This window comes from Clupea harengus, chromosome 14 (genome assembly GCF_900700415.2).
Source record: "Clupea harengus chromosome 14, Ch_v2.0.2, whole genome shotgun sequence".
Taxonomy (NCBI): Eukaryota; Metazoa; Chordata; class Actinopteri; order Clupeiformes; family Clupeidae; genus Clupea; species Clupea harengus.
Genome location: NC_045165.1, coordinates 7,720,675 through 7,739,887, shown reverse-complemented (window position 1 = coordinate 7,739,887; position 19,213 = coordinate 7,720,675). Strand labels below are relative to the sequence as shown.

The 19,213-nt window shown below is 40.3% G+C and overlaps 1 long non-coding RNA gene across 1 annotated transcript; it reads right to left on the bottom strand.

Annotated features, from left to right (window-relative positions):
* Positions 1–8,522: 8,522 nt before the first annotated feature.
* Positions 8,523–13,498, bottom strand: LOC116223480. The gene is made up of 4 exons (XR_004165113.2): positions 12,287–13,498; positions 11,307–11,443; positions 10,999–11,096; positions 8,523–10,843 (listed from the first exon to the last, which is right to left on the bottom strand). It is a non-coding gene; the product is annotated as an uncharacterized LOC116223480 (long non-coding RNA).
* Positions 13,499–19,213: the final 5,715 nt, after the last annotated feature.

Below are 19,213 nucleotides of genomic sequence, written 5' to 3'. Positions count from 1 at the left end.
TCAAGACATGACAAGAAACGTCCAAGTTTAGCTAGTGTTAAAAACCTAAAATCTTATTGGCTTAATTTAATGTTACAAGCCAAGTCTATGGGGCAAAAAGCTATCGCTAGCCAGCATTTAGGTTTGTGAGTGTGTGGTTTATTCTAAGACCAGCCTTCTGGCGTGTCCAGACATTTTTGATAGGGGTGGCACCAGTGGGGCACTGACGTATGCAGGGGTGGCATGAAGTGTGAGCAGGAGCGCCTGTGCAGACATATACACTCACGTATGCCCAGGGGTGCAAACTCATCAGGGATGAAAAAGGTGACAACGATGCGAACCCCCTAGGAGGGTCCGGGGCATGCTCCCCGGGGGAATATATTTTATATATAAGAACATTTTGCACATTTTAAAGTGCAGTGCATCAATCTGGTGCACTTTGACAACAAAATGATGAGGCTAGATCTATGAATAACTTTGTTGTAAACAATTTTGTGCTCTGGTAACAGTTTCATCATAAACATTCCTGTGTTGAATGTTGCACAGGCACAGGCCAACCCAACCACCCACCCCAATACCCTCCCGACCACCCACTCCAGTCCACTTCACCAAAGCACATTACGTCACAGATCTCCATCAGGTATTAAGCAAAAAAAAAAGGGCCAACTATAGGAACAGAAAATCAACAGAGGCTGCATCAGGCATGGCCTAGCTTCTCCGTGTTCTTGAAAAACTGTGACAGTGGGAACACATATTCTTTTCCCTTTACATTACTCTTTGAGTCTAGCTTGTCAGGACAAGGCCCATTTGCACCTGGCTCCTAGTTGAGCCACAGTAATGGCATCCTCCTAAAATTCTCTCATTCTAAAAACCAAACTGAAATAGGAGAGTGGTAAGTTTGTTCAGTTGCAGTGAAGCGCCCGGCAGTAGAAAACGGGTCATACACATACCTCATGAAAAGTAAAAAACAAATAATGATAAAATCAATATTAATATGTATCTACTGATCTTTACTTAAATTAATTTTTTTGTATGATTCCGATCATTTTTATAATCAAAATCGCTGAATTTGACCATGTGCTTTTCAAACAGAGAGGCGACTCGCGAGGTGAGGCAGCGACGAGCTGCGCCTCATCTCAGATTGTGCAATCCCTCACACACTGGGTTGAGCGCATGACCTTTGCTTTCTCATTGTTTGTCATCACTGAAATATTTGTAGACACTTTTATTATATGTCGTTTGTATCCATATAATAGGTAATGTAATGTATTTCACGTATGTGAAGAAGCTATTTAGTCTGGCTGATCTGTCATAAAAACCACAGTGAAAAAGCACATAGGGGAGGCAAACCTAACCTCTGCCTCAATGAAGGGGGCGTGCGATAGCCTGGAAAATGGACTTCCAATCCAGTGAAGTGATAGATAAATACATAATGGGAGACCAATGCCAGAGCTAAAAGGTTTGCTTCAAACGACAGGACAGAAGATAACTTTAGCAGCTAAACTCCGGACCAAACTCGCCTGACGGCTATGTCTTTAAAGTAAATTTAAATTTTTCGGCGTTTTCACGCTTAGATTTTTCAAAAGTTACCGAGAAAAAGACACTGTACTATCCGATAACACCGTTATTGTAACCAGCAAAAATAGTTGATGTGATTTGCGAGGCGTCTGTCAGCCATCTGTCTGACATTAGCACGTTAGCCTACGTTAGATAGTATAACGTTCTTGCAGCGTACCAACGTCACACGTTACCGTAAATGACTGGGCATATAGCCAATCATATTTTAAGATATTGGGGTGGCACTTGGGGTGGCCAATCAGATTTCAGGGGTGGCAACATTATTTTGTAGTATTCGGCTCTCAAGTGTCAAGCATTGAGCGTGACAGTCACTCATTTCGGTCTTTAGTCACGCACTCCCGCCACACATCGTATTTCTCACGCTGAAAAAAATTCTAGAGTCTAGGCTATTTAATGTGCCGCAGCGAGCAAACATGACCTGGCCGCGCTGCCCTCACCATTGAGGAATCAAGCACGTATCCACGAATCCCCTGGAGTTCTGCCGTGAGGTGACACGTATAAGCCAATAATAAAAAAAAAATGGGCTACACAATAGCCAATCAGAAAAAAACGTATCTTTTGTATCTGTTGTATCTGGGTAAGATTTAATCCAGCAACCAATGAAAATAAAGCATCCTGGAATTGCGCGCGAATTATCTTCCGAAAGTTTCTTTCACCTGAGAAAACCACTGGAGCTCCGAGCATCAGTCTTCTACAAAGAGTAAGTCGTCTCCTGTTTTAATGTTACAACAAATTCACAATGGTATGACACAAGCAATGACAACTTGACTGCAGTTAGAGAATATTTCCCAGATAATTAGCATCAGTTTTTAATGAGTGTTTATTAGCCAACACAGTTTTAGGCTACAGCCTGCATTTTCACTATAGCTTTGACTCCGAACTTCGTTAATAGGCTATAATAAATTCGAGTAGGCCAAAATATATACAGTCTATAATTCAAACAAATATGTTTAAGTAATAGAGGCCTCTGGTTCATTTTTTCGAAAGTGACTGGCAGGGCTCTCAAGTTTTGAAGACAGGCAAGAGTGACATATCCCCCCCCCCTGACCACGCCCCCGCCCCACCCCCATTCCGCCCGCCCCGCCCCTGCCGTATGCCCACAGACCAGCCCCGCCCCACCCCCCCCCCCCCCCATATTATTTTTAGTGTTTTGTTGTTAATAATTGCTTAGACTTGCAGAAAAGATTTGACACATGGCACTGACAATTCAACCAATTACAAAGTATGTATTCAATTTGGGAGAGAGAGAGAGAGAGAAAGAGAATTATGTTTATTGTAGGTGTTTGTTGCCTTTTTGGACTCTTTTATCATTTTTGGTGTTGGTTCCCATTATATATGCCATAGTCATAGAATTGGATGTTTTAATTGTGCTGGTTGACTTCAGTGCCTGCTGTTTGGGCTGATGCCCCTTACTGCCTATGTGCCTTGTCACATCCCGCACACCTGGATGGGCACACGAGGTCTCTTGGCGGCAGATAGAGCACCAGTAATATGAGCTGGTGCTTCCTACAGTAATAAATGGCCATTTAGAGGTCCATTCACTATTAAAAGAGGTCTTGTAGGGCTGCTCCTGGGACTTTTCTCTCTTTTGTTCTAGCCATCTCCTCCACTGTTTCTTCCACTATCTCTTCCACCGTCTCCTCCTCCTCCACCTGCACTGTCTCTTCCTCCTCCACCTGTACTGTCTCTTCCTCTTCAACCTGTACTGTCTCTTCCTCTTCCACCATCTCCTCCTCTAATGTGTTTACAACCTTCTCTGGGCCTAATCTGGCCTTTTTAGTGGGCTTTCCTCTTTGGGCGAAGGACAGGATGCTTATTTGTGTTTTACCTGACATCTTTGAAAGACAGATGCAATGATTAATGCATCCATGGCCAGGATATTTATAACATGCTAGTATGCCTAATGAGCTCGCGATTCACAACTTCACCAGGCGTGAAGAAACCTCGGAATCTGAATAGAATGTTCAAGCAAACACATTTACCAAAAATAATGCCCATAACATCATTGAATATTAAGGGCTGCCTAATATTCATTCGAATTATAGGCTATATATATTTTTAATAGGCCTACTCGAATTTATTATAGCCTATTAACGAAGTTCGGAGTCAAAGCTATAGTGTAAAGGCAGGCTGTGTTGGCTACAAACACTCATTAAAAACAGATGCTAATCATCTGGGAAATATTCTCTAACTGCAGTCAAGTTGTCATTGCTTGTGTCAAACCATTGTGAATGTGTTGTAACATTAAAACAGGAGACGACTTACTCTTTGTAGAAGACTGATGCTTGGAGCTCCGGAAGATCAATCGCGCGCAATTCTAGGATGCTTTATTTTAATTGGTTGCTGGATTAAATCTTACCCAGATACAAAAGATGTATTTTTCGGATTGGCTATTGTGTAGCCCATTTTTTCTTTTGATTGGCTGATAAGTGGCACCTCACGGCAGAACCCCAGGGGATTCGGGGAGACGTGCTTGATTCCTCCATGGTGAGGGCAGCGCGGCCAGGTCATGTTTGCGCGCTGCGGCACATTAAATAGCCTAGAGGTTTTTTTTCAGCGTGAGAAATACGATGTGTGGCGGGAGTGCGTGACTAAAGACCGAAATGAGTGACTGTCACGCTCAATGCGTGACACTTGAGAGCCCTGGACTGGCCTGAACCTATTTGGGAGGCTATCCAAGATTGCATCCTTGGTTCTAGTGCTACCCCACTCTAATGCAGATGCAGAGAGGGTATTTTCCATGGTTGGTTTAAACAAAACATCAACCCGAAACAGCTTGGTTCTGGATGGGACATATGTCACTCTTGCCTGTCTTCAAAACTTGAGAGCCCTGATTCTATTAGGTTCACATCACTTCATCTATGGTATGGTTATGGTTAGTTTATGGTAGCATTTAGAAGACGCTTTTGTCAAAAGAGACTTACAAAACATCAAAACTTTAGAAAACAGATAAATATAAAAATTATTAAAAAGGCAGTAATACTAGCCTAATTAAAACCCATGTTAGGAGCCAATTAATACAAATATTATTATTATTATTTTTTTTAATTTACCAAAGCCTTCACTGGAACAGATAGAAATAGGTAGGTCATACCATCACAGAGGAACCGTTAACAAAAACAGTCAAATGCGATCTGTCCCAACATGACAAACTATGACAAAGACTATGTCCCAACTGTTAGGTGAAAATTCACTCAAGTTACCTCAGGACTCCGGAGTTACATATAAGTATATTTATTCAACAACAGTTGTCGGGTTCATTTATGTCCTGGCAGACAAGAGAGAGGCCCGGGGCCACTCATCTTGGAGGAAGAGAGAGAGCCCGGTCTCACTCCCAGACTCACTGAGGCGTTATTCCTCTCTACACAGTTGTACCCCGCGGCCTCCCGCTTCCCTTTCTAGCTCGGTTCAAGCCACTTTGCACTGTTCTATGAAGAACGTATTTCACACCACACTCACACTCTTTGTTACTGTTACAACCCTCAGCACCTTTAATGCCTGTGCATTTGTTGTTGATTATATTTCAATTATTTCATATTTCAATCTAATGATCTTTTTCAGTAAAGCACTAGAAGCACTACAAATGCAGTTGGCCCACAGTTCTTCTGGATAATAAATACTGTAACTTGTTGACTGGTAACTGATATTACCAGAATGCTCTGTGGGGGCGCATTTTTACTCTTACTCAAGTCGTTATTTTGATGGGTGCTTTCACTTCTACTTGAGTCACTATTATTAAGTAACAATACTTTTATTTGAGTACAGCTTTTGCTTACTCTACTCACCTCTGCAATTTCTATGCATCATATACAAAGGGTGAATGTACATTTTTACATTCTGTTTCGACAATCACTTTCGAACACTTTCAGATACTGTTTGTAAGATATTGGGTCAACCCTCAGCACCCTAAACGGCCTTGCTTTTATGTGTTTTTCAGCAAACTCTTCTGTATATTGTACATTGTAGAGCTAGTTATGCAAAAGGTGCACTGTCTATGTGTAACACTTTGACCCAGAAGTGTTTTGGAAAACTAAAATAAAAAATAGATTTCAAAAAGGGTTTATAGAGTTTTGAAAAAATGACACCTAGTTTCAGAAAACACATGTAAGCAGTTGTGAAAAACAGAGTACCATGAGAGCACAATGTTTCATTTTCAGAAAAAAAAGACTTACTTGGGAGCTTTCCCTCTTGTTTTTTGCTGTCATTACCGTCTGTCTGAGCTCTGATTGTTTCCATATTAGTATAAATGCCTTTGTCAACAGTTTCATTCATATTTGCATGAAGCTCTATCTGGTCTGTACTATTCATACTTGATGGTAACATAGAATCACTTACACACTATTATATACCTCAGTGCAACCACATGTAAAAGAGGTAGTCACACAACACTATCTGTTATCAGTAGGCTACAGCTGGTTGGTAAAAATATGTGTAAGCTGGAACATCTTCCTGGGCTCATTAAGTTAACATCACATCTCTTGCAATTGCAGATTTGGTGTGATTTTAGTTTAGCTCTTTGGGTGGTTCTTTCACCCATATTTATATCAGTACTTCTACTTTCATCATATCTGTTATCAGCAGCTTCCAGCTGGTTGGTAAAAAAAATATGTAAGGTTGAACACCAGAAATCATATCTCCTGCTAGATGAAACACTTCATTTCACACTGGAAATCGTTAATGTATGTCCATTGTCCATCACTAATTACACAGTAGTGTGGTAAATCTAAAACACCCTATCTTTGATAAGCATATGACAAGCGTTAGAAAGCACTCCATTCATGGGTTCCAAAGACGTCACTTCCGAAAAGCCTGCCGCTATATTTGTGCCCGATTTGGGTGCCACTGCTTAAGTTAACCAGTGTTTTGTATTGTAAGCATTTTCCTGTCAAAGGGAGCTGAAAAATAAAACTGTTCAGAAACCTCTGTTTGCCTTTTGGCTCCACCATTACACAGAGTGCTAGAGACCTGTGGACTCCCGTTAGCATCAGGAGAAGGTTGATACAGAGGTGACATTTGTCACTCGTCCTGCTTTGTCATTCCCTTTTTCTGCACTACCTGACCCGATTAGATCACTGAGAACTGCCATTCTAACGCCCCTCTTGTGCTACTATTGAATCTATGAATCTATCTGTGGGTCAACTGCATTTCTAGTGCATTACTGAAAAAGATCATTATATTGAAATATCAATTAATTGAAATATAATCAACAACAGATGCACAGGCATTAATGGTGCTGAGGGTTGTATTAGTAACAAAGAGTGTGAGTGTGTTTTTAGAGTGTGTACTTCAAAATAGAAGAGAACTTACAAAGGTGTGAACTACGTTCTTCATAGAACAGTGCGAAGTGGCTTGAACCGAGCTAGAAAGAGAAGCGAGAGGCCGCGGGGCACAACTGTGCAGAGAGGAAAGACGCCTCACGCAGACGCCTCACGCAGACGCCTCACAGGTCCTCAGCTAGCAGCTCTAGTGCATTTTCTTCAACTGCTTACACAAGTTTTCTGAAACTATAGGTCTCATTAAAAACAAATCACAAAACTGCACACATAAAATGCAAAAATAGCTGGAATCTCCTGCAGAATGAAGTACTCCATTCAAGAGAGTGTGCTCCCCTAACAAAATCTAATTTCTATGTCTAATGGCAAACAATACTATTCATACGGCTAGCCTTATTCAACCACTAATTACACTCTAGTCACAATACTCTAGTGTGATAAATCTGTGATAAAAACACTCCCATCTTTCTTAGGCTTATTCCTTGTAGAGTTTCAGTGTAACAGTAAAGTGAACTTCATAGAGGATGGCAAAAACATGTACTGCAATATATATAACACAAAAATGATACAGAACATTACAGGGACAGTCCATGATTCTGGCGAAAGGTTGTTGATGTTTGATGTTAAGGCAGAATTCATGTTAGGTGCTATGTTGACTTTGCACTTGAATATTCTGCATTCACATATTCAGGAAGTGAAAGGTCTTACTGAAACATGGCCAGATATAGACTAATACACAGTTGCCTAACTAGCAGAGGCAGTTCCTCACACTAAAATATCAAAGAAGTCCTTCTCTTTTGCAGCAGTCAAAATGTTGTCTTTAACAATCCAACATTTTCACTGCTGCAAACTTAATTTAGTTGTTGTGTTACAGCAATTATTAAATTAGAAGGATGTAAAAGTGCACATGGTTTTGCCATTGATCAACAATTCTGTAAAACAGCTCACACCACCTGATTAATACAATATATCTGTGTGATTCTGAGTGTGGAATAAAAACCTGTGTGGTCCCATACTGTATTTTGCCGCATGCCAATAGGAAAACAATCAAGGCTGACAAGCTTGATAACTGGCTGTATTACCTAGAATATCCCATCATGACTCCACCAGTGAGATTGTGTGTGTGCTTGTGTGTACTTGCAGGGACGTGTTGGATTCATGACACATGCCTCGAGACGTAACCTAAACACCCCAATCCTTATCACTGAGAAACACAGAGGCACACAGACAGAAATGGCACAATACGACAAAGTAGATAAAGTAACCTCAAACCTGGTATTAGTGAACATAGCATGACAGACCTCTTCTAAAAGATTATGTAGACAATTTCGTACTTAAAAAAAAGAAATATCACTGTCTGTAATCTATCACTACCAAAATCTTCTCTTTTTTTACCTCTCTCCCCCACAACTGGTCTTCTTCAACATCCCTCTCAACTTCTACCTTTGCTGGAGCCTCCACCTGTGCTGTCATGGCAACTCCCTCAGCTCTCACTTCTGCCATCCGGGGTACCGGCACTGGTTGGTGCTGGTGCACCTGGGCATGCTGGGTCTGCTGCTGTGGCAGGCCTACTCCTGCTACTTCCTGCTGGAAGCCTACGGCGTGCTGGCTTTCTTCCTGTGGCCCGTGCGCACCTGGGCGCTGCTGCTGAGCCTCCTGCTGGTCTCCCGTGCCTGGAAGGGCCCCGTCCCCAACCTCCACAGCCACAGCAAAGGCAGCCTGGCCTCCTGACCCTGCGTTCACGCTAATGCTAGCAGGCCGGTTTGGTCTTTTGCATTAATTTGGGCTTCATCCTAACTTCCACAGTGATGATGATTTTTTTTGGTAGGATCACTATTATTTCAGATTTTTTTCTTTCTCTACCACTCTGTATCCTCCCCCTCCCCCTCCCTCTGACACTCAAGTTCAAGTGCTTTATTTGTCACATACACGAACATGTAGTGAAATGTAAAAAAGGGTCTACGCTCCACACTGTGCAACGGCCACACGGCCGGCCGAACCTATACCCGGTGCCAACACTTGGCCAACACTGCCAATCAACTCCTCTGACAATCAACTCCTCTGACAATCTCTTCCCAATACTCACCTTTCTGACTTTCAGTGTCAGTTGGACTTTTAGTGTCATTCTTGAAGTTCCTTGAATCAGCAAACTTTGTCATCACACAACTTCAAGACAAATCAGTGGTTAGATCTCAAACAGCTGATGCATTTCTTATATAAATTCTCTAATAGCAGTGTTAGATTCTTACTTTTTCAGAATTGGGTTAAATATTCCAGCATATATTGGGATTTGACATATACGTACGTATGTATGACAGTGTTTGACAAATTGAAGGAAACATCTTTGGTGAATTTGCAGTGTTTCTGTTTGTTTGTGCCATTTGGTTCTGAGGGTATTGATGTTCTATTCCCTAGTGTTTCTCCATTAGCACAGACATTGCCATGTGCTGTGAGAGTGGCGTGGGGTAAAGACTTATGTTAGTTTAGAGTTCCTATTCTGAGACACTTTCTTTAGGGGAGACACATTAACCTATTAAAGGTACAGTGTGTAGTTTTTACTATGTTTTCATTAGTGTATAATCACCTGTAACGATGAATCGTGGTATCTACATAGGGAGGGGGTCCTCTTCCACGGAGGCCGCCCTGTTGCACCGCCATGTTTCTACAGTGGCCCAGAACGGACAAACCATAACTCTGGCTGTAGATGGGGTTTTTCACCTTTGTTATGGCTTATTGGTTATTTGACAACCACCGTAGGTACTCTTACACGCTTGTAAAGGGAAGGGTATTCAGCTGTAAACTCACCACAAGAAGCCACTAAAAACTACTCCCTCACCTTTAAGAGTGATGTCGGTGGATATTTACGACAGGTGAAACTGCATGCAGAAGGGTCGTTTCCAGTGTTGTTTTGAATAACAGTGTCTGTCAAATGACTAACTGTATCTGTAATGTACACATCTGTGGACAACTTGCTGTCAGTTTAGCGATTGATTAGACCAGGGGTCAGCGACCCGCGGCTCTTTAGCCCCTCTTTAGTGGCTCCTCAGCATTGACAAAAACAAATATGGAAATCAATACGTGTTTTTATTTATTTCATTTATTTTTTTACATTCTGCTGTCACTATTTTAGGCCTAACGTCATCTTTACATTAGATGCTCATTTAGTGTCATCTGGTGGACAGTATGAGAACAATTACTACAGAAAAAGAAAGTGATTGAGTACGGGGACATCTTTTCTGTTATAAGACCATGATTAACATGGAACCCAGCAGTTAAAAATTCATGGGTAATCTGGCATCATTGATACAAGGGAGTTTGTATATCAGCAGGTCAATAGATGTCCATTACAAAAACATTAAGAAGAGAAAAATCTAAAAAGAGATCTTTCAGTTTACCCTAGACAGCAATGAGATGAAAAGGATATTAAAGCTTAAATCTATACTTCTATATGGACCAAATTTCTCCTATGGTGTTAAAGGAGAGATCTCAACAGGGTCACAAATCACGCTCCATTTTTACTAAATATAGACATTTCAATATAACCTCCTCTGATTCTCTCTCAAGACATCGTTGATGTTTGGGGATGAGGCACACATTTTCACAAAAAGAGCAAGAAGACTGTTTTAAAGATGTTTAGGAGAGGGGTAATTAAAATATATTTGTTATCAATTATGGTGGATTTTTACAAAGTGCCTCATCTCATTTTAGTCTCAAATTGTTTCTCCTAAACAATCTGAGAAGAAATATCTGTGATTTAAATTGATACACAATTGAAACAACAATGAGATCACATATAGGTTTTCTGAGTTATCAAAATCTTTGAAAACTAAAGTTGTCCTATGGGAAGACTCAAAAAAGACAGACGTTTTTAATTGAAATCACATCACTTTCTCACAAATATATTTATTGTCCACAATGCAACGGTGGTCATTCCAGGTTCTTAAAGGGTCGTCGATAACTCTCCACACTTTTCTTTTCCACTATAGTCATTTGGTTCTCCCTCAGCCCAGTACCTGAAATTAGACAAGGCAAGAGGTGTATTTATATGCTGTATATTTCATGCTTTGTTAGGCTTTTTTTATGAAACCACATATTACACAAACATGACTGGAGATTTTAACATTATACAGCAATTCATTATCTTTGAGGAGAGTTCCAGTGATCTTACCCTGCATTACCCAGGACTTTGCCATCTACCCATTTCCAGGCTCCGTCTGTCTTCACAGCACCAATCCAAACTTTCTTCTTAAATCCTGAGATGAATTTCTGCCATGAACATGTAAACAAACAGTCAGGTCCAAAATTAATTTGTTGTCATGCAGGTAAGGACATACACGTGGTTCTTAGCTGATTAGATTTCTACACAACAGAACTGTGCTGCTATAGTCTTTCAAGTATCTATCTCAAACACTCAAATATCTCTCTTTTCTATTTCCCCTCTGTGCATTTTCTTGGCTAAGTGTGTTTGTCTCTCACCTGTTCCTCCTCACTGTCAATGATCACCAGATCCCCCCCTTGATCCATGCAGTGCTGTCTGCTGTCACTCCAGGTTTTCAGGCTGGTTGAAATGTAGTAAAAACTGGAACCAAAACATCTCAAACCATGAGGAATCCCTGCAATGGAAATACAAATAATAAAGGTATTTTTATTTGTGTTTTACTGAAAATGCATCATATTAGACCAGGACCAGTCAAATCTAGGAGCAGTGAGAGGATTTTATTTTTTCCCCATTTAAAGCTGTAAAGTGTGACCAATATTTTTGAGCGCACACACATTACAGACAGATAGAGGAATGTGAGGAACAATAAGCTGAATATGACAAAGTGTACTGATTAGAATCACAGGCCTTCTCTTTATCCAATTCATTTTTGTTCAGTTTTCTAAAACACTGTGGGCTGAAGTATTGCCCAGTGCTCCATTTGCATTTCCAGTCCTACAATGACCTGTACGTTCAGAAACACATCATACACAATAGGTTCTAGTATGGAAGAGGCTGAAAGAAAATGAGCCTTTCTACATAGCACATCAAAAGTGACTGTGTCACCACATCCATGACTATATCATCAATGTCTCAACTCAACATCTCAGTGTTCTCTTTTAGCAATTGGTACATATGTGATGTTATAATGTTGACTAATTATCCACCTACTTGGTTATTGGCAGATTTTAAATAAGACACCAGAACTTCGAGGGTGAGTGAATTTTTTGAGCATCTTTTATTTACTTTTTCTCTGTCATGTGACATGGGCCTGGACATGGGCCAGGACATGAACTGAAATCTTCAGGCAGGAGAGGAGATGTTCCTTTCATTTTAGGCTCTGAAGAATTTGTTAGCTGCTATGTTGACTGCACTAGAATATGCTGTATTCACATATTCAGGAAGTCTTACGGAAAAAACAACATGGCCATATCTGGGCAAATCAACAGAGGTTAGTCACTCATGATAGAATACTCACGAACGGTGTTTTGCAGCTTCTCTTTCTCAGCTGTCAAAATGCTGTTTTTTTTTCATCAAAGCATTATTCTCTGAAGTCACCCGATGATTTTCTTGGTCCACTTCGGTTTTGTTTATTTCCAGTTGGTCCATAATCCTCTGTTGCTGGTCTCTCTCTTTGGCTAGGTTGGTGTTTCTTAATTGCAGTTGGTCCATATTCCTTTGTTGCTGGTCTCTCTCTGCAGTGTGTTTGGTGCCCATCCATATAATGACAACCAGTAGGAGAGCACACAGCAGCCCCAGACTCACTACAGCCACTCTGTAGTATTTGACCTCTTTGGTATCAGCTCCTAAAGAGTTAACAAATACATTATGAAATCATTTGGAAATTACTTAGTATATTCTGCTGAAAGGTAAAAAAAATAAGTGTCATGTGTACAACACTCCACCAGTATCAAGGCTATGAACAAATAATTTGATACCTATACAAAATAGCAGTTTACCTGCTTACACACAAAATGTTTACATGTCATACGAAATCTGAAACGTGTCACTCAAAGAGCAAATTCTCACACCTAATCTGCAAAACTATAAGCTATACTATAAGCTAATTCTCAGACTTTCACTCAGTTCTCAATATCATAAAATACTTTTTGCAAACCATTACACAGACATTGAACACTAGTGTGCATTTTTTACGGCACTACCCTTCAAAATGCAAATGCAAGACACACATACCAGTTCCAAAGGTTGGTTGTGATGTTATGTTGCTGTGGTTTTTTTTATGAATCAAGTACTAAGAGTTAATTTATTTATACCAACCAACTTACAAAATATTGTGTATATGTGTTTCATAACTGAACACATTGTTACAACCCTCAGCATCCTAAATGACCTGCGTATGTGTTGACTAAATACAGTTGTATATTAAAATAAAAAAAATAAATAAAAAATTCTAGCACTAAAAATGCAAAAGGTGCACTGTCAATGTTTCACAGAACTGAGGAATAATTACTGACATTTGTTAGAAGTACTGTATCTGTGTGTTCATATATTCAGTCTATTGTAAACAGTTATGTCAGATTGCTCTATGAAGTGCACTGTAACAGTATAACATCAAAAATAATTCCTAACAAAGACAGGAGTGTTAGATGTATCAGTTTCAGAAAACGTGTGTGAGCAGTTGTAAAAAACTGTGATTTTCTTGATGCTATACCTCAGTTTTTTTCTTACTGTTGCTTACACACAACATTTCTGAAACGTGATTCAGAGGACAAAACCCCACACCAAATTCGCAAGCTCATTGTTTGCCATTGAATATTTGGAACACTTTTCAAAATGCAAAACATACTGTATGTACATGTTCTGAAGGAGGACATTGAGGCAGTTTACAGGGAGTCTCTTTTTCAGAGGTGGGTAGTAATACGCTACGTTAACTCCATTACATGTAGCCTATTTTAGTATTTTTTCAATACATTTTACTTATAGGAATTAATCTAATGCAGAATACGTTTCACTCTTACTCTAGTACATTTGTAATTAAAAAAAAATGTACTCATGCTCTGTTACATTATGCCCTTACACGTTTCGCTACTTTTATGTTCAATTTTTTCTATTCGCACACGCACAGCTTCTAGCCTACAACGTCGACTGCATTAACATATAGGTCTATGTAGATGCCGCATTGGCCTCTGGTTCATACGTCAACGGCGCAGCTGTATTGGACCAGGGCACTTGACAGTGGAAATCTATGGAGGTCAATCCCAAACCATGAGTGCCCCTTTAGTCTCTGAGTGCAAATCGGTGGATAAATGGGCCACATGGGTGTGTGCACATCGTGGCATTGGATCAAGACATGGCAAGAAACGTCCTTGTTTACCTAATGTTAGAAAGCTGAAAATCTTACTGGTTACATTTAATGTTACAGGCCTGGTCTATGGGGGAAAGGATAACGCTATCCAGCATTTATGTTTGTGAGTGTGTGGTTTATTCTTAGACTGAATAACTCATAGGGCTACCGTCCGACGAAAGTCGATGTGTAGCTCTCCTGCTTGAGATGTAACTTTAGCATATAGCATGACACTTTAGTGGTGCTCCTAAACTCAACAAGGCTACAGCTGCATTTGGTTTAGTGCAATATTTAATGGACATTCTTTTATTCTTCACATTACTTCAACTATGTTATGGTTATGGTTATAGTATGACTCATTTTACCTTTAATGGGGTCACCTTCACAAAGATAATCAGTTTAATTCGTATTTGCATAAAGCTCTATCTGGTCTGTACTATTCATATTGGATGGCAACATAGAATCACTTACACACTCATATTTCAGTGCAATCTCTTGTAACAGAGGAAGTCACGCAACACTATCTGTTATCAGCAGGCTACATCTGGATGGTAAATGTATGTGTGAGCTGGAATCTTCCTGGGAAGAGATAACATCACACCTCATGCAATTGCAGTGCCTCCAAAAGACACAAACATTTAACATGTTAGGTGCCAATTCTTAAAACTATTATTATTATTATTAACTCTGGTTGAAGCAGCTCATATAGTTTTGCAGATTTGGTTTTGGCTTTGCTTTTCGAGTGGCAGGTTTCAGAACGTGTGCAAGATGTAAAGATTTTTGTGTAAGAAAGTAGTTCTGACTTTCCAGATATCACATTCAGAGATCTTTCATCCCTAACAGCACTTCATTATCACTTTCACACATTTTCTGAAACTTTTATGAATGTTTCTGTTTTTTACATACGAACCCAAAAAACTGCTCACATGCAAAATGCTGAAGCCAGGCAAGCTAAATGAAACACTGCATTCACACTGCAAATCATACATGTATGTCCATTGGCAAACACAACTATTGATTAAATCACTAATTACACAGTTGTGTGGTAAATCTAAAATACCCCATCTTTGATAAGCACGTGCCTTTTGCAGTTACAGTGTGACAGAGCACTCCATAGAGCATACTGGCAATACAGTACGTCAACAAGTTACAGTATTTTTTTTCCAGAAGAACTGTGGGCCAACTGCATTTCTAGTGCTTCTTGTGCTTTACTGAAAAAGATGATTTATATTGAAACATGAATTAATCAAAATATAATCAACTATCAACAGTTGCAAGGGCATTTAGGGTACTGAGGGTTGTAACGGTAACCAAGTACACTTCATAGAGGATGGCAAAAACATAGACTGCGATATATAACACACAAATTATACAGTATTTTAAAGGTACAGTCCATGATTCTGGTGAAAGGTTGTTGATGTTTGATGTGATAATGTTGGCTAATTATCCACCTACTTGGTTATTGGCAGATTTTAAATCAGACAACAGAACTTTGAGGTTGCGTGAGTTTTTAGCATCTTTCATTCACTTTTGTCTGTCATGGTGTATCCAACTTTGTGGAACTCAATGTGAAATAACAAACCTGAAATACGTTGATTGCTTTGACATGGGCCAGGACATGAACGGAAATTTTAAGGCAGGAGAGGATATGTTCCTTTCATTTTAAGCAGTAAAGAATTCACATTAGGTGCTATATTCACTCTGCATTCACATAAGGAAGTGAAAAGTCTTACTTTCCTAACTAGCAGAGGTAGTTCCTCATACTAAAATATCAGAGGTCATTTTGAAGCATCTCTTCAACAGCAGTCAAATCATATTTTTTTAAGCATCAGTCTTCACTGTTGTCAACTTAATGTTTTTGTCGTGCTGGTCTCTCTCTGCAGTGTGGTGCCCATCCTTATAATGACAACCAGTAGGAGAGCACACAGCAGACCCAGACTCACTACAGCCACTCTTGTGTGTGTGGCTGTAAACTAGATGTTAAAGTTGCCGAAATGATGTACTCTGTACAAACAATTTTAGTTTTAGCTAAGAAAAGATGTGACATTCTTTGTAATGGTGGTTAGGGAGACTCACAAAAGGCGTAGACTAAGACTCTCTAAGTCTCAGACTTCTCAGTCTCAGACTTCCATAGTCCAGTCTCCATCGGGGGTGTCAGTGTGGAGGTGGTCAACACCTACAAGTACTTAGGAGTTCATCTGGACAGTAAACTGGACTAGTCAGCCAACATAGATGCCATCTATAAGAAGGGTCAGAGCCGGCTCTACTTCCTGACTAGGCTGAGGTCCTTCAATGTCTGCAACAAACTCCTGCGCATGTTTTACCAGTCTGTTGTTGCCAGCGTCCTTTTTTATGCTGTGGTGTGCTGGGGAGGCAGCATGAAGAAGAGGGATGCAGGGCGACTAGACAAGCTGGTGAGAAAGGCAGGAGCTGTTGTTGGCACGGAACTGGACTGCCCTAACATCAGTGGCGGAGAAAAGGACCCTGAGTAGGCTGCTGACCATCTTGGACAATGACCACCACCCACTACATAGTACTCTTAACGGACAGAGGAGCATATTCAGTGGCAAACTCCTGTCACTGTCATGCTCATCGGACAGGCTGAGGAAGTCCTTTGTCCCCAGGGCAATACAGCTTTACAATGCCACGCAGAAGGGGAGGGGGAGGGAGATGGACTTCTCTGCATGAGTCTACCTCAGTCTCCCCTCCTCTTCTCATCTCATTATATTCCATCCCACTGTCCATCTTTTTACTGGCTATACTAGCCCATTGCACAGACTGTACTATTTATATCACTTTGCACTATACTCACACACACAAGCACAAGTACTCTATCTTTGCACTATCCACACAAGCACATGAACACTATCTCTCTGCACTCTTTGCACTACTTTCCTTGTGGACATCACCACTGACACAATCAATGCACACTGTAATATCTGTATAATATCTGTATAATATCTGTATACACCCCACTCCCTGTGAACATGTTCTCCCTATGTGTATTGTTTTTCTACTGTGATTTGTGTATGTATGTTTGTGAGTTAAGTTAAGTGTATAAGCTACTGGATGACCTAAATTTCCCTCGGAATTATTAAAGTATCCATCTATCTATCTATCTATCTATCTATCTATCTATCTATCTACCTCAGACTCCACACAAATCAGAGATCACACATTACTATAGCATGACATAGGCTACACATCGAAGGGAGTGTCAAACACAATAGCATACTGTTTCAATGCACTGAAGTACCACTTGGCAAATATTGAATAAATAGTGCAGTGAACAATAAACCGGCACCTTGACTGCAACACTAAAGGCCTAGGGGAACTGGCAACGAGCAACAAGTAAAGTAAACCGCGCACGAACTAAAGCTAATTTAATAACTTGGCAAAAATGTTTTTTTTTTCCTAATTCAAAACAATGAGCAAGATCCTAAGCGCAAACATGGGTGGGTCAGTGCAATGCTCCCACACACCACACGATAGCTTTAGCTCATGCACGATAGACTTTGCTTGTTGCTTTGCATGTTGCCTGTCAATGAGGTTAGGGCTTCTGGGATCATTGATATGGCATTCAGAGTGCATAACCAGAGTGATGGAACTCCATCACATACAGGAAGGTTCAACATCTGAGATGTTACCACCTGGAAGACATATGATTGGTCAAGAGAAGGTAATTGTGGCAGATTATGAACAGCAAGAGACCCAGAGGCACCCCTGCTCCTCTGAAAAAGACAAGTTCCCACTCTGCCTTGCTGCATGAGGACACGATTCCCACCACCATACTGTCAGCTGATTGTATTATTTTATTATTTATCTTTGACATTTTGGCGCTATATAGATAAAGATCCTTTTGGAGAAAAAAAGAAACCACATCTGAATATCTCTGGGCTCTGGTCTATATTCAACTGAGCCAAGTTCCTTATACTATGGAAGGAATGGCATTCTTGAACCTGAATGAACTTAAATAATATAGCCTATCCTTTGAACCATGTATAGACTTTGTGAAGTTATTTACTTTAAGATGGTCAACTCGAAATGTAACAACATATAGGTTTATAGATGTGAAAGAATGTTTCAGACATTGCCACATGCGTGAACGTAAGAAGTTAGCATTTTATGTGTGCCAACCACCACCCCCCACCACGTCCATTTAGCTACACAATGACACTCTACCAGCGCGCCATGTAAAACATATGTTTAATAATAAGGGAAACAAAAGATACCGCAACATTCACCTGCTATTAATTCAAGGCTAAATGTAACCTGACGCGAACATTTTGTAACACTTTACGACGTTATTGTGGTCGCCAGTAGGAAGTGACGCCTACAAACTTCAGTTACACCACCGTGGACATTGCTACAAGCTCAGTAAAATAATTCTTCAAGACCACCCTTTCAATGGTAGGCTAATGGATAAGTATAATACCTTTGCTGAACATGCTGCGGTGATACTGATGCCATTCCGTAAATTAACTCAAGTTTCAAACAGCATGAGTAGTTATCGTGTATGTTTTAAATTTGCATAAGATGTAGGTGGTAGTCGTTATCATCCCGTCTTGTTCTGAATGGTGAAGTTGTTGACGGTAATGCATGTGTTAAATGTAAATTCTTCAAAAAAAATAGCTTTGAAAGTAGCCTACCCTAACGAAAAGCATTTTATGGGTTGCAACGGGTGTTAGGAGTTCGCTGCACTCTCTTAAGATTTCCTTAACAGCCGTTGACACATTGAGCTACTTTAAAAAGACGTCTCTGTCCTTCACTTTTCGTTCACGATATCAGCCTTCTATGTGCTAATTGTCATCCCGACATAGCATTGATTTGTGTTGCACAGTTGACCACGTTTAACAGGCCTATGATGACGTGCTAACGTTTTAAAGGAAATACATAGACTTGAAAGGAAAAACAGTGCTTGCTATCATGTACACAAAACTTGCAGAGAGGTCAGCATGTCTCGTGAATTCCATGCTTGGATGCTTGTTGGCTTTGCACGTTATTTTAAGGCTGCAACCAACGGCGCATGCTCAGTTTGGTCAACTGGAATTGAAAGTGGCAGTATCTTGTTTCTCTTGACTGGCACATCATGCTTGGTCA